The sequence below is a fragment of the Thalassophryne amazonica genome, chromosome 15, assembly GCF_902500255.1.
Source record: "Thalassophryne amazonica chromosome 15, fThaAma1.1, whole genome shotgun sequence".
NCBI classification, from domain to species: Eukaryota; Metazoa; Chordata; class Actinopteri; order Batrachoidiformes; family Batrachoididae; genus Thalassophryne; species Thalassophryne amazonica.
This window is the reverse complement of record NC_047117.1, coordinates 7,424,769-7,438,353: the sequence shown is the minus strand read 5'-3', so window position 1 is coordinate 7,438,353 and position 13,585 is coordinate 7,424,769.

The following is a 13,585-nucleotide window of genomic DNA, read 5'->3' as shown; positions in this document are numbered from 1 at the left end:
CCCAGGTCCGAAGACCTCAGAGACCTACTTGTCACATATGGATGTAATAGCTCTGTGATATAAGATGGCATTTGACCATGCAGAGCTCTAAAAGTCAGTACTAGAATTTTAAATTGGAGTCTGAAATGGATGGGGAGCCAGTGCAAGGAGGAGAGGATTGGGGTTATATGTGACCTCTTTGATGACCTCGTCAGCAGCCTCACAGCCGCATTCTGAACCGTTTGTAAGCGGTCCACAGAGGACTTGCTAAGGCTAAAAAATAGAGAGTTACAGTAATCCAAACGTGATGACACAAATGCATGAATGATCATCTCCATCTCCGCCCAAGACACAATGCTGCGCAGACGGGCAATATTGCACAAATGGAAAAAAACAAGACTGTGCCAGGCGGGTAACATACGCGTCAAAATTGAGGGAGTGATCGAACGTAACACCCAAGTTCCTCACTGCTGAACGAACAAAAGGGGCCAGAGAACCAAGATTCTCAACGACAGTGGGCACAAACTCGTCAGGGCACAAACAAGGACCTCAGTCTTGTTATATTTAAGGACAATAGTTGGCCGCCATCCAGTCACCAATAACCTCAACACAGTTCTGAAGAGCAGATACCCTAGAGGACCATTTGAGGAGTGAATGAGATGTACAGATGGATGTCATCCGCATAACAGTGGTAGGAGACATCTTTAAAACTACTCAAGTGTGCATGTGTGTCACCCCCCTCCCCTGCATCTGGTGGGAAGGGGGAGCACACTTGCACAAAATGTTTATATGCATGTACAGATCTGATCGCATGGGGGCCGGACAGTCTGATCGCACACAGCATGGGGAGGGGCCTGTCAGCTGATCACAGCACACTGAAGATGGATGGCAGACACAGAATTCACCGCCAGGGCAGTTATATAAATAATTACGACAATACCTACATACCAATTACATAACAAATAATGAAAATGAATGACCACATAACACGGAGTGACACATTGGTCTGGCTGCAGAAGGGACAGGTGGAGGCGTGTCCGCATTTATAAAGATCTCTGCTCCTGCTCCGGACTCCAGGGGCTGCACACAGCGCACCTCGTCCATGTCTTTGTTGATTTCAGGCATTTTTTCCGCATTCATTACAGGCCAGTGATTGTAGTGCAGTGGTAAAGTTTCTGTCTGGTAATCAGAGCTTATGGGTTTGAATCCCGTGAGTGACTTTTTTTTTAACTGAGGTTATTTAACCGAGGGGTTCTGTATTGTGTCCCCTTTTATATATTATTTATATCAACCCAGTGGTATTCCCTAATTACACAGCTGTTTTTATTTTATTGTTCTCCACATCAGCAGCACAATGTGGTGCAGCTGCTTGCACTGTGTTCCTGCTCGAAGGACAAAAGTCACGTGCACAAACCATCACCACCGGGATTGTCCACGCCTGCCCGTCAGCGCAATGTTTCGTGGTTCGCTCATATGAGCTGTGTCTCCATGAGTCGCCCTAAGTTGTACATATTTGTTTCACTATTTCACTATGTGTGAAAGGCAATTCATTTGTCTTGGTGTTATGGTGCAAACACAGAACAGTCAGTTAAAACATTTGCAAGAAAACCAGATTACTGCCAAAGGCATAAATGTAATAAAAGACAAATTACAAATAAACAAGTAAAAATCAATACATCACCTTCCCCCAAATATATCATCATACATGTATGTGTTTCTTATGGGGAAAAAAGTCCCATTTTGGATCCATTTTATTATATGGCACAGTTATAGAGAAACTAGAGAGAGACCGATAATCGGCCAGCCGATTATCGGTCTATGCCTACAGAGCACCCAGAGGGATTATCGGCTGACGCCGATTATCAGCCCAGCTGATTATCGGTTTATCCCTAATAGAAACATGTGTTCACTTGTCTCAAGGAGACAATAAAGTACTAATTTGTGCATTTTGTTTTCTTCTGTTAGATTGGCTATATCAAATGATCACTTGACTGACTCTGGTCTGCTTGAGGTTTTTTTCCCTATAATCAAAAAAGACCTTACTTGTGTGTATTGCTTTGAGATTACTTGTGTCATGATTTGTTGCTGTATAAAAAAAAAATGGAATTGAATAATATTTCAGTGTTCACAGATGACAGCCCAGTAGAATTATGGTTGTTCTGCATCACATGTGATTTCAGGTGAAATACTGTTTGACTGAACAGAACTGTTCAGAATCAAGTTGTGTAGTACAGTGTAGACCACATATTCCAATCCTTCATGCACAAGTTGATCCACATCCACTGTTCTTATTTTGCTTTCGTATTTTACTGTAGATACATATGAAGTGCACAATTCTAATTTTAAAATAAAAGATATGAACCGTGATGCTGAGGTCACAAACTACTGGCACACAATAGCAATAATATCACACACCAAGGTTCCTATTTTTGAATACAATAACATACATGCCCAACTTTATCTTATCATAAATATAAATATGTAGTTTTTCAAATCTTAATCTACTCTGTGTCTCAAACTTCACAACCCAACAGCAGACATTATACCTTGAATTCTCAGTATTATTTCTAGTGTTGTTATTCTGGGGTTCAGTAACATCAATGATAAAATATTGCAAAGAGTTGATGGAATGAGATATGCACTGAGCCAACTTTTTTTTTCCAGTAGAGATTTAAAAACTCAGGTTGTTACCAAATCTGACACCTCAAATTTTTGGAAAAATTTTAAAAGTAGTTATTTTTAAGATAAGAAGTTATTTTTAAAATATGCATTTTGTACAAGTGTAAATGACTGGTGTTGTACAATACGGTATATCTAGATGGTTCTGATGTTATCAAGACTACCAAGAGTTAGAGTAGTAAGATCTAAAGTCCAAGATGGACATATTTGTCAAATCCAAAGACAAGTAAATCTCACCACTCTGGCAGCTGCTCTAAGTTTTGTTTTTAACATCTAAAACTGTCAGTTTGGACAAGATGTGAAACTGAATGTTTTCATTTGCTTGAGAACAGCTCGTTATGAGAAAAGAAATGTACAGGCTGTAGACAATGTGAACCCTGGTCACGAGCTGATCCACCTCCCGCCGCTTGGCAGGAGATACAGAAACGCCACATAACAACCAGACTGCAAAAGAACTTTTAGACTCATACTGTTAGTCAGAGAGAGAGAGAGAGAAAAAAAGAAAAAAAACAAAAAACTCTTGCCTTTACACCACCTCAACCCTCACACTGTTCACTAATATAACTCCAGCAGTTGAGGTCACACAGTCCCTGGAAACATCTCCATCCTCCTGGAAGGCAAGCAAACTGAGTTGGATCATTATCTCAAACTGCCATCAATCACAGAGTCCACATTAGTGAGATCAAATTTGATCTGAAGAAAAACAGTTCTGATGATGTTAATGTACAACAGTCATACTGTAAGCTGCTGAAAGAAAAGTTCTATGAAGACATAACAACTGCTTCATTCATTCATTTTAAACACAATCTATAAAAGGTGACGGGCAGAGTTGTGATTCCACACCAGTTTCACATCAGTCACTTTCTGTTTTGTGAGTAATCTGCTAAAGAGCAGGTGGTTCTGCAAGAAGGAGGAAGACTACCACAAAACAGTTTGGGGTAATTAGAGGTACAGGTGTTATGCTTCATGCTACTTGTATCCATGGACAAGACTCTTCTTCTGCATTGTCCAGTCCACTCACCTATAGTCCATGAACCCAAAGACAATACCACTTATAGGTAGAAAGCAACACCTACAACACAGCCTTACTATACCATGACCCACATTATAATGTTGCCACCTGAAAATTAAATATGGCTGCCATTCATGCCATGATTTTAACTTTTCAATATATCGTGTGATTGAGTATTATATAGTATTATGACATTGACCTCTCCCATGTGGATCATTGCTTGCCAGCTGGCTGTCCCTCACTTGTTCTTCCCAGGTCTTCCAGTTGATGGACTGGCCTTTAAGGTGGTGCTTCATGGGGTCCCTGTAGCATTTTTTCTGCCCACCTATGGACTATTTTCCTTCACTCAGTGAGGAATAGATCTGCTTGGGAAGTTGGCTGTCATCCATAACTAATGACGTGACCCGCCCACCGAAGATGGTTCTTGATGATGACACACTTGATCCTCTGGAGCTTGGCTTCAGCCAAGATGCTGATTATGGAATTTTTTCCTCTTCACATCATGTGACCAGCACAGACAAGCCTTACAGAAGTAAACATGATACTAACTGACAAAAAACAAAACATAATCTGTCTTTTTAAAAGCAAAAATAAACAAACACCACGTTTTAATATGTTAGTGGGAGTATTCATTTTTCCACACTGCATTTTACAAACATTTTACAAAAAAAAGGGGGGGAAACAGAAATGTGTTTGCCAGCAAACCTCATAAAATTCAGGCAAAAAAACAAGTGGTGTGCCCCCTATGGTGATACGTAAATGTCTATACGTGGCAGGGAGAATTGCAATCTACACATGCAAATGCACACAAATTGACATCAAAATTTGTTTCATGTTATGATTTATGAAATGTCACACCAGAAATAGTGACCAACTTGGAAAACATCCCCACGTTGTGCCAATTTTGTTATTTGTAACATAATTTGAATGATGCAGGCATCTGCCCCACTGTCATTCAGAGGCCTGAAGTCGTGACATTTTGTCACAGCATCATTCCTTTTGTTGTAATGACACACTGGAAAATGGGATTTGAGTGAATATGAAAGCTTAGTCATTGATCACTTTGGTTTCAAGTGGATTTTGAGATGGGGATGGATGGAGAAAGACCATTTCCTCCACTTCAAGGACTAATCTAGAAGGTGTAGATATTCTGACCAAGGACTTTTGCCGAAAAAGTCTTACAGCTGAAATAAACAAAGAAGATGACCTAAAATTCTGTCTGCCTGACTCAAGCTTCTTAATTATTTGTGGCTCAAGACCATAAATGGGAGAAACCACTGAAAAGGCGAAAAGGCCTGAAAAGGAGAGATGATACTTAAGAACAGCAGAAACAAAGATACGCAAGTGTGTGCAGGGACGCAGACATACAGAGATTAACATTGTACACTTTCTGCCACATTCCTCTTCGAGGTACTTAAACAGGATGATTGAACTCAAAGGGGATGATTTTGAGTTCAAAAGGAAGAGGGGCAATTTAAAAATGAAAACAAAATTATGAAATGAGAAGAGAAAGAAAGAGGGGATAAAAAAGAAGGAGAGAGTGGAGGGTCAAAGGGAAAGGAGATGTGCAGGGTGCACAGTGAAGAAGAGGTTGTGTGTCTGAAATAGAAAGTCGACAAAAGGTAATCGGGTTTACAGCAGTGCGGCATGAGGGAATAGTAATGAGCGTGTACACACAGCGACATGGTTTTGGCATCTAATTCTCAATCTGAAGTGAGGAGTTCCTTTTCCCCTGTTGCTACATTTATGGGTAGAGTGAAGACAATTCATCTAAGAAGTCTGATATAGGCCCTGAGGCCCAGGAGGGGGACACCAGTCCATCACAAGTTGCTTCCCCAGCCAAAGCTGGTACCCATTTACAGTTTGGAGGACTGGGACAAAGCAGATGAATGACCTGATTTACTGAAGGTTTCCAGGAATAAAAATGTGCAAACTCCATTGCACCTGCCAGCAATGATCTAGTAACCATGCACACTGAGGACTGTATCTTTGAAATGACCAAAATAGCAAGTATTGTCTATTTAATATGTTTGCCTTAATGAATATGCAATATGGGGTGTGTCTACCTGAGTGTGCAAAATAATAGGAGTGGAACATGCAAATATTTTAATTTCACACACACCATACCAACTACCATGCCAGCACTGACACAAGGTGCTATATACTACAAACATAAGACAATTAAAATACAATAAAATAAAAATAAAAAGAACCACTAAAATGCAATTTGATAAATAAACCCAAATTAATTTAAGACGCTAACAATAGTGTCTGTAGTTTGTACTTTTAAAATGGGGGTGCTGTGTCCAGGGGCTGAAACAGCAGTTCAGCACTGTGGGACAGCTCCACTGACAAATAAAGCGTGCAAAAAACTGTTTCTCAGTCTGCCACAGTTTTCCACAGCAGCATTGTTGAATCTGGGCTTGCGCCACACACCTTTCGTCTCGTGTGAAATAGCAGACAAACCATTTTCAAGGCCCATCCATTTTTGATTTAATAATTGTTCAATAAACAACATTTTCACTTAAAATGTGTGTGCTGTCTTTAAGGTGCGGGTGTCTTATTGCGCACATACCTACAAGTGCCTGAGTGACTTTCATTTCGTGCTTATGGTCATTAGCACACACACAATCCTCATTTGCATACAGCTGTCAACATCATGTTATTGCATGAACTCATTTGGGCACTAATTCATAGTAATTAACCCTCGAAACAGTCACCAACCCAACGTGCAAATTTTAGAATGTTAACACAGTTTGGTGTGGTATTTTGGGAAATCAGGCCTGAAGAGTCTTCTTCAAGGACAGAGACAGGTAGAGTGAGTGGGAATTGAACCCAAGTCCACAAACTGGTTGCCCAACCCCCTATCCACTGATCTACCTATCGTACACTTTGTCTACTTGAGTTCACATACCTATTGCATTCCCCATTTGGAGGTGGGGCACGTCACATCACAGTCTGAGTCACATTACTGGTATATCACCTTTAGGCTGAGGTTTACAACACATTTTGGTAATATTGACCAATAAAAGGTGGCTACAACACTGACCATTGTGAAAAGGCCAGATCTTTATGTGGCTAAAATGTCAGCCTTCCATGTCCCCATACCATCAATCGACTGGTTTCAATTACAGATTTATACAAAAGCTGTGATACTGTCAGAATATTGAAAAAGCACAATAGCTAAATGACAGACTTTCCATTTGCTGATGGGATTTGACTGCTCGACTGGTGAGAACTGTAATTTCAAAAGATATGATGGAATATTGCCATTTTATTGGGGTTTTTATGAAATATTGCAATAACATCATATCTTACATATGGTTTAACAAGCTGTCAGTGTTTTACTCCTTCAACACATACTGCAATATAGATTTTAAAATGCCATGTGATACTTTCTGTATGTCATGGGACCCATAATATTGAAAATGTGTTTCCTTTCCTCTTTTGTAAAATAAAGGTCCTGACACACAGAAGTGTGTGCCACACCCTGGCAACTGTGTGGCAGTGGCCAGTGCTATATGTGCCTCTAAGTGCCACAAACCTCACTGGGTGTGTGGGAGGGACTTAATCTTTTTTAAGCCTTAAAAAAAATCACCTACTGTGAGTGCATAAACATTTTTCCAACATATGAGGGGTTTTTGTATTCAAAATACATGCATTTATAATTTCAATTCATTACTTTAAATTGTGCAATTTAAACAGTAATAGGAAGCTGTTAACTGAGACTTTGAGAACACAAGGGGCTCAATCTCACCCTTCAGAGCACGAACCTATTTTATCCACACTGCCACAATGCATAGCAAATGTTTTACTTTGTCATGTGAAAATTCCTCTATTTAAATGCATGTAAAATTAAGTATTGACAAAGAGGGATGTGATGAACAGTAGATTTCTAGATGAAAATGTTCAGTGGCACATTCTATGCAATCTTCAGCCCACAGACACTGTGTACATCTTTCTCGTGAGCACCCAGCAGATCGGCAGCTTCTTTTAAGTCCATCTGATTCTGATTAGTCAGGATGAGGCTCAACATTTTGTTCATGGCACGAGAATCATCAGCTCTGACGATTATTTCTTAATGCCACATCTTTATGCCATTTTCCTGGTTATTTCCTATGTATGACCATATAGATGATGGGCGTCTCTCGAAGAGTTGTATTCTGAGGGACAGGAGGATTGAGAAAACCTTCCCACTGCAATGTTTGGAACCGGGACACTTCATTTCCCTGCAATAGGTGAAAAAATGACAGAACGATGAAGAAATTAGGCTTGGCATTTTAAATGTAAACTGGTAAAATCTGTCAGCTTTGAAGATGTCACTGTGATGGAGGGTCAATGCTGAAATTTTATGTGCACCCACTTGAAAATGCTGAGGTATAAATCATCATTGTGGCAAGTGGAATTCTGAAGGATAAACTGTGAGGTTCTTGCTCAAACTGAGCAAAAAAAAAACCCTGCTTTGTATTCATAGAGCTGCAGTTACTCCCAGTTGGGAACACCCAAGCACAACTCCAGCTTTCTAATGATGGACAGTGGGAATGTCTACTGAGAAAATTTGCAGCTGAAAGAGAACATGTCTCATTAACTTTCAGCTTATAATTGGCTCCTATCTTGTTTGGGAATTGAAACTGCAACCATCCTTTGTGGTGCCCAAAGTGCATTCTACCATTAAATGGATTCTTCTTAAAAAGGCTACTTTAGGAGCATGTACGTGTGTAATTTGGCAGCACATTTTTTAGGGACTGTTGCCTATTTGTAATACATAATAGGGTGTTTTCTTTTATAAAAAGCAAGACACAGACAGACAGACAGACAGACAGACGACAGACAGACAGACAGACAGACAGACAGACAGACAGACAGACAGACAGATAGATAGATAGATAGATAGATAGATAGATAGATAGATAGATAGATAGATAGATAGATAGATAGATAGATAGATAGATAGAAAAATTATGAACATCTTATTTCCTCAGTAATTATAGACAAGCTATCAATAGTTGTTAAAAATGCTAATGCCACTAGTATAGCAAAATTAAATAATATGAAACTTTCACTTAAGGTAAATACTGAAGTAAAGACTTCTTTGTTGATTTGTTAAGACAAGTAATCACAACAAAGCCACATATTGACAGATATTTGTAATAAAATGGTCAGAAAGTCAACAACAGCTAGCAGTGACAGCTGCGGTATATGTTACCGCAGCTCTGAGTCTGAACTTGGCATGACAGCACAGACGAGCCATCGCTCAAAGTGTCCATTTCCCTAATCATGTATAACTTTATGGTTTAAAACATCTTAAAATTCCGAGTTAGAAAAAAAACAACAACATTTACCACATGTACAGTTGTCATGGAGGAGGAAACTATAGCGACAAAGACCAAAACCATTTTTTTTTTACTAAACTGTAAAAACATTTATTTCTCCTCCTACATTGGTCATTTTAACATGAGCTTCTATGGAAATTTGCCCGATTTTGGAGCCGGCCTGCAGGAGCCATTCAAGGAACTACAATGTTTTCCTTCTTCCTGATGGCTCCAATTTTGTTGGCCGGGGGTTTGGGCTTGTATAAAACCTAACAGACTATTATTTCCTATGAAATGTTATGCCTTAATGTTTGCACTGCACATATACAAATCCAAGGTTGGGTAGGATTACTTTGAAAGAATACATGAGGATTACATGTATGTATGTACGTACATTTGGATTATTTGTAATCTGATTACTTTTGGATTACATTTCAAAGTAATCCTACCCAACCTTGTAAATCTGAAAATAATTACTATAACTGACCAACTTTGACATGTGGGACGTGATTCCAGTAACTGGCATGAAGTGATGACATGAATTGTGCAGAAACCTCCAGACACACTGTTCCACCAATTAAGGAGTGGAAGCAAATCTTAAATTCTCATGCGCTGGACTTTGAAGGTATGTCTGGGCTGCAGGGTTGTACACAGAGCCGTATTGAGCTAATAAGGCAGAGCGTGGTGACTTTAAAGAAGACTCCTGTGCCTCCCAGGCTAATTATCCATGTCTCAGTATGTCTAAACCTTTCCTTTTTCTCTCCATCAAACACCGTCAGCGCCTGCCTCCATTTGGTGCTTCTGGCCTTTTTTGCTCATTACTTAAACCTTTTTCCATTTCCTGGCTGCCGGTCTTACTGCTCCCCTCTTCCTCCCTCCTTCACTTGTGCTTTAAATTTCCCCTCATAATTTCTCCTAATTTACCTTTTTCTCCAAGTTTGTTTGGGTTAATATGCCTCGAAGGGAGTGTTGCTAATTCATTAAGTTCTCATTGAACAGCATCTCAAAAATGCCTTTGGCTGTAGTTATACTGGGGATTCGGAAAGAAATTGTTGTGTGGGCCGCCGAAGAGGAGGTACTGCTGGCCCACCACCACCAGAGGGTGCCCTGTCTGGAGTGCGGGCTCCAGGCACCAGAGGGCGCTGTCGCCTCACAGGAGCAGCCAGGGTGACAGCTGTCACCCATCACCTGAGACGAGACAGCTGATATCAATCAACAGGGAGGTATATCAGCAGGACGGCATCTCCACCTCATTGCCGAGATATCGCTTTACCAAGGAGGTAACGTATCTAGCCGATTATATCAACCTTAATTACCTTTTGCCTTTATACAGAGAGAGAGGAGAGCAGCAGGAAACAGTATTTGGATAAGTACTCACACTCCTGCACTTTAGTGTTTTCCTGACAAGAGGTGGAGGTGGTGTTCCACCCTGTGTGTTGCTGGGTGCAGCCGCACCCACACCTGACTGTTTCTGTTCCTTGCCAGCAGTACCGGATCCGACGAGCGGAGGCAGTGGCCACCTGGGGTTCGGGACTTGGCGGCTCCAGTATCCCCGGGGTTCGGTGGCAGAGGAAATCGGGTGGTTCCGGTTCGACTCGGACAGACGTCTCCTATCGTCGAGCCTGCCCACACGACACCTTTGGAATTCGGTTACTGCTGTATTTGTAATCTGTTGTGTTTGTTGTGTGAATTCACAACAGTAAAACTTTGTGATTTGACTTTCTCCATTGTCCGTTCATTTGCGCCCCTGTTGTGGGTCCGTGTTCCTACACTTTCCCAACAGGATATCTCGCCAACGTCATGGATCCCGAGGGGCGTCAACCGGCTGTTGAACGGCCAATGGAAGAACAGGACACGCAGGCGTCCGCAGGAGGGGTAATCGGTGAGTTGCAGCGGATCTCTCCGCTTTCACGACTCGGTTAGATTTGATGGACCGAGAGAACGTCCTCCTGAACCGCAGGGTGGAGGCTCTCGCGCGCAGGTGGAAGCGCGCCCCCCGGGCGCCGCTGCGGCTCTCCCTCCCGTAGACCTTTGCGTAACATTGACGTTCCACTGGTCGTTCAACGACCCCTCCCACCTTCCCCTGAAGCATACATAAGCACCCCAGAGCCGTACGGAGGCCTGTGTGGAGATGTGCGCGGATTTCTTATTGCCGTGTTCACTCGTCTTCGCACAGCATCCAGTCATGTACGCGACCGATGCTAGAAGGTAGCTTATGTAATAAACCTGCTTCGCGGCGATGCACGCGCTTGGGCTACAGCACTCTGGGAGCAAAAGTCACGGCTCCTTCAGACATATGATGGGTTTGTGAGGGAGTTCAGAACCGTGTTCGATCACCCCAATAGAGGAGAAACCGCTTCAACTGTGCTACTGTCGATGGAGACAGGGGCGTCGGCAACGCAGCTGCCTATGCAGTCGACTTCCGCATCGCGGCTGCGAGGTCCGGCTGAATAGCACTGCCCTCCGCGCCGCCTTGTAAACGGACTGTCATTGGTTCTTAAGGAGCACCTGGTGGCTAAGGACGAACCGCGGGATTTAGACGGGCTCATCGATCTTGTCATACGATTAGACAACCGGATAGAAGAACGTCGGCGGGAACGAGACGAAGGGCGTGGCCGGGCACGCGCCGTCCATCTCCCTTCCGGATCCGACCTGCGCTCCGCCTTCCCACGCTCCAACGGCCCCCTGCGCTCCGTGGGGGCCACAGCTCCCCTGCTGATGAAGCTAAAGACACGAGTAGGGCAACATTTAGGGCACCAGATGCACAGAGGAGGCAGGCCCACGGAGCTTGTTTTGTTTGTGGCTCGACAGAGCACCACGTAAGAGACTGCCCCGAGCGGTCAAACTCCAAACGCCCGCCCCTAGAGACAGGGCTAGGGGGGGCCGAGACATTTCACGTGGGACACACCCACATTGCCACACGACTCCCAGTCACGATCCTTTATGAGGACTCAACCCTGAAGGCCCCAGCACTGGTGGACACGGGCTCTGAGGGGAATCTGTTGGATAGCAGATGGGCTAGGGAGATAGGGCTCCCTCTGGTGGCGCTTACCTCGCCTGTACAGGTTCGGGCACTAGATGGCTCCCTACTCCCTCCGATCACGCATAAGACACCACCTGTAACTCTGGAGGTGTCAGGGAATCACCGGGAGGTGATCGAGTTTTTTGTGACTCAGGCCACCTCCCGTGTGGTTTTAGGATTTCCCTGGATGTTGAAGCACAATCCCCGGATTGATTGGCCGTCCGGGTAGTGGTTCAGTGGAGCGAAACCTGCCATCGGGTGTGTCTAGGTTCCTCGGTTCCTCCCGGCTCCCGAGCTAAGGAAGAGGTCAGAGTCCCGCCCAATCTGGGGGCGGTGCCGGTGGAGTACCATGACCTTGTCGACGTGTTCAGCAAGGATCTGGCGCTCACCCTTCCCCCCCACCGTCCTTATGATTGTGCCATTGATTTGGTTCCGGGCAGTGAGTTCCCGTCCAGCAGGCTGTACAACCTCTCACGGCCTGAGCGCGAATCAATGGAGACCTACATTCCGGGACTCGTTAGCCGCCGGGTGATCCGGAATTCCACCTCCCCGATGGGTGCAGGTTTCTTTTTTGTGGGTAAAAAAGACGGCGGTCTTCGTCCATGCATTGATTATAGGGGGCTGAACAAGATCACGGTTCGCAATCGATACCCGTTGCCCCTGTTGGATTCAGTGTTCACGCCCCTGCATGGAGCCCAAATATTCACTAAGCTCGATCTTAGAAATGCGTACCACCTGGTTCGGATCCGGAAGGGAGACGAGTGGAAGACGGCATTTAACACCCCCTTAGGGCACTTTGAGTACCTGGTCATGCCGTTCAGTCTCACAAACGCTCCCGCGACTTTCCAAGCGTTGGTTAACGATGTCTTGCGGGATTTCCTGCACCGGTTCGTCTTCGTATATCTAGACGATATACTCATCTTTTCTCCGGATCCTGAGACCCATGTCCAGCATGTACGTCAGGTCCTGCAGCGGTTGTTGGAGAACCGGCTGTTTGTGAAGGGCGAGAAGTGTGAGTTCCACCGCACATCTTTGTCCTTCTTGGGGTTCATTATCTCCTCCAACTCCATCACTCCTGATCCGGCCAAGGTTGCGGCGGTGAGAGACTGGCCCCAACCCACAAGCCGTAGGAAGTTGCAACAGTTCCTAGGCTTTGCTAATTTCTACAGGAGGTTCATTAAGGGCTACAGTCAGGTAGTTAGCCCCCTGACAGCCCTGACCTCACCAAAAGTCCCCTTCACCTGGTTGGATCGTTGCGATGCCGCGTTCAAGGAGTTGAAACGGCGCTTCTCGTCTGCACCTGTTCTGGTGCAGCCCGATCCTAGTCACCAGTTAGTGGTTGAAGTGGACGCCTCGGACTCAGGGATAGGAGCCGTGCTGTCCCAGAGCGGGAAGACCGATAAGGTCCTTCACCCGTGTGCCTATTTTTCCCGCAGGTTGACCCCAGCCGAACGGAACTATGACGTCGGCAATCGAGAGCTCCTTGCGGTGAAAGAGGCTCTTGAGCAGTGGAGACATCTGTTGGAGGGAACGTCCGTGCCGTTCACGGTTTTCACTGACCACCGGAACCTGGAGTATATC